The sequence below is a fragment of the Elephantulus edwardii genome, unplaced genomic scaffold (assembly GCF_000299155.1).
Source record: "Elephantulus edwardii isolate Elephantulus edwardi_28Jun2011 unplaced genomic scaffold, EleEdw1.0 scaffold00459, whole genome shotgun sequence".
NCBI classification, from domain to species: domain Eukaryota; kingdom Metazoa; phylum Chordata; class Mammalia; order Macroscelidea; family Macroscelididae; genus Elephantulus; species Elephantulus edwardii.
This window is the reverse complement of record NW_006400209.1, coordinates 20,432-23,602: the sequence shown is the minus strand read 5'-3', so window position 1 is coordinate 23,602 and position 3,171 is coordinate 20,432.

Sequence of the window (3,171 nt, the reverse complement as noted above, 5' to 3'; positions counted from 1 at the left end):
TTATATAATTACTTGTCATTGTTCTATGCCTTTTATCACCCCATCTTTTCAAGCCCCTATTGAAAAGCCCCCACCACCTCCCACCCACTAACTTCTGTTAGACCAATGATTTTTCCCCCCTTTGTATTTTTCTACCTCTTTTGAACACTTATACATATTCTACCCAGTCATTTTGATGTTTTCACAATAATGGCCTTATGCAATATTTATCATTATGTGAGTGATATACTTCATTGAGCTAATGCTCTCTAGAGTCTCCCAAGATATATACTATTTTACAAAACAGTTGTTCCTAAGTGCTGCATAGTATCAAATTGTGTGAAAATACTACAATTTCTCAATTCATTCATTTGTTGCTAGCATTTGGACTACTTCCATTTTCTTGCTATTCTGAATAATGTTGCTATGAACATAGGTGTAATTAGTAATTGTAATTGTGTAATTGTAGTAAGTTTTGAGATCAAGGAGTACTATGCCTCCCCCTTCATTTTTATTTTTCAAAGGAGCTTTGCTTGTTCTGGGTCTCCTTCATTTCCGAATAAGCCTCTCAATTGCCTTTTCTGTCTCTTTGAAGAATGAATTTGTTATTTGTCTTAGGATTGTATTGAAAATGTAGAGTACTTTTGGTAGTATTGTTATTTTCATAATATTGAGTCTTCCTATCCATGAACAGGGAATATTTTTTAATTTATATTTGACTCATTGTTTCTTGTAGTTGTGTTTTGTAATTTTCTTTATAAAAGTTTTTTTCATCTCTAGTTAAATTCCCAAATATTTAGTCTTGTGGTTGGCTATTGTAAATGGAATTGCTGTCTTAGTTTCCTTGTTTGTGTTTTCTTTGTTGCTGTAGAGAAATCCCACTGATTTTTGAATATTGATCTTGTATCCTGCTGTTCTTCTAAACTGACCTATATAGGAGTGATGGTAGTGAGCATCCTTGCTCCGTCCCTATTTGCAAGGGACTTTAGTCTTTTTCCACAGAGAAAGATGTTGGCTCTTAGTTTTATGTATATCCTTTCCACTACAAAAATCAACTCAAGTTGGATTAGAGAGCTAGGGATAAAACCCAAAACCATAAGGATCATAAGAGACAAAATGGAGCCAAACTTAGACACCTTAGTCAATGGCATAAATGTTGTTGTTAGGTGCTGTTGAATCATAGACAACTCATGGCAACCCAATAAATGAAAGACCTAAACACTTGTATAAATTTCATCTATTCTCCAAGTTCATAGCGTTTCTGGAGGCAAGCCATTTTGGAAGTGGATGCCACTCTTACTTCCAGGCTTGTTTTAATTGGGGAGCTCCACCAAACACTGTCCACCATGGGTAACCATTATTGTATTTGCACATCAGTGTCACAGTGTTTATCATCAGAGCAACCAAGCGTTATGTCTGTACAGCAAATGGACAGACCAGTGCTATACCACTTGGAAGAGTGTTTGACCAAAAACAATTAAAACCAGCCCTTGGACCCACATGTGTTTTTTAAATAGGAGGCCAATGCAATCAACCCTAATCCTCACCAGAACCAGAATACAAACTTTTGTAGCATCTACCCCTCCAGTCAATTTCCAACCTGGATTCCAGCCCCATACTACTGATCAAATGTGTATGGCATAAATAAACTTGCAAGTATAGCCAGGAATGCACATCCAGGAGAAGATGAACTCAATGCATAGGACCTCCTGAAAAATCAAATCCCTGTGTGCATAAAAAACTTTTTCCATTTGGGTGAAAAGAAAGCCTGTAGACTTGGGGAAAATTTTTTGGTAATGATATTTCAGACAAGGCTCTCATCATGAGAGTTTACAGCTGATAGCACAATGACAAAATGGGCAAAAGAAATGAAAAGATGCTTAACAAAGGAAGACATTTGGATGGCCAACAGACACATGAAATGTTTAAAATAAATGGCAATCAGAAAGATGCAAATCTAAACCACAGTGAGAAACCATTAGACCCCAGTAGCAGTAGCAAAGTTTAACAGGACAGCAAGCAGTAAATATTGGAGAGGATACAAAGAGATTGGAGCTCTCATGCACTCCTGGTGGAGTTGTACAATGGTACAACCACTCTGGAAGGCAGTTTGTTATTTCCTTGATAAATGGATAATAGAAATCTCATATGATCCAGCTACCCCACTGCTAGAAATATACCCCAAGGAAATCAGAACTTAGACATGAACTTATGTTCATAACAGCATTATTCACAATACCAAGAAAATAGAAACAACTCAAATGCCCTTCAACAAATGAAAGGGTTGAGACATTATGGTAAATAGATTCACACAATGGAATACTTCTCCTCTAAAGAGAAGCCTGATTTCACCCTCTCCAGGACAAACCTGTTGGTTCTCTTAGCAGTCCACAGTATATTCAATACAATTCTCCAGCACCACAGTTCAAAGGCATTAATTCTCCTTCTATCAGCCCTGGTCACTGTCCAGCTTTCTGATGCAAAGCAAGTGAGTGTGGAGACCATGACCTGGATGAGTCTCACCTTAGTCTCCACTGACATCATTGCTCTTCAGTACTCTGGCAAGGTCCCTGACAGCAAATTTTCTGAATGCAGTTCATCTTTTTATTTCCTGGCTGCTGGTATGGAGAGTGCTGAAGGTGTTAACAATCTCATACTCCTCACAATCCACCATGATGCTGCCAATTGTCCAAGTGGTAAGAATTTTTGATTTCTTGATGTTGAGCTTCTGTCTGTATTGAAGGCTGCAGTCCTTGACCTACTGAAGCAAATATCTCAGGTCCTCCTCAGTTTTGGCAAGCAAGGTTATATCATCTGCATAACATAGATTGTTGATGAGTCTTCCTCCAATCTTGATGCCACATTCCTCCTTATAGAACCCAAACTCCCTGCTGATCTGTTCTGCATATAGATTGAAAAGGTATGGAGATAGGATGCATCATGATGGATTGTGAGGAGTATGAGATTGTTAACATCTTCTCAAAAATGAGATTGTTACACCTCTCTGTACCAGCAGCCAGGAAATCAAAAGATAGGATGCATCCCTGGCATAAACATTTCCTGATTTTGAATCATACAGTGTTTCCTTGCTCTGTTCTGACTACTGCCTCATGGTTCATTTATAGGTTTGACATAAGCACAATTAAGTGTTCTGGGATTCCCATTCTTCTCAGAATTAGCCACAGTTGTGAT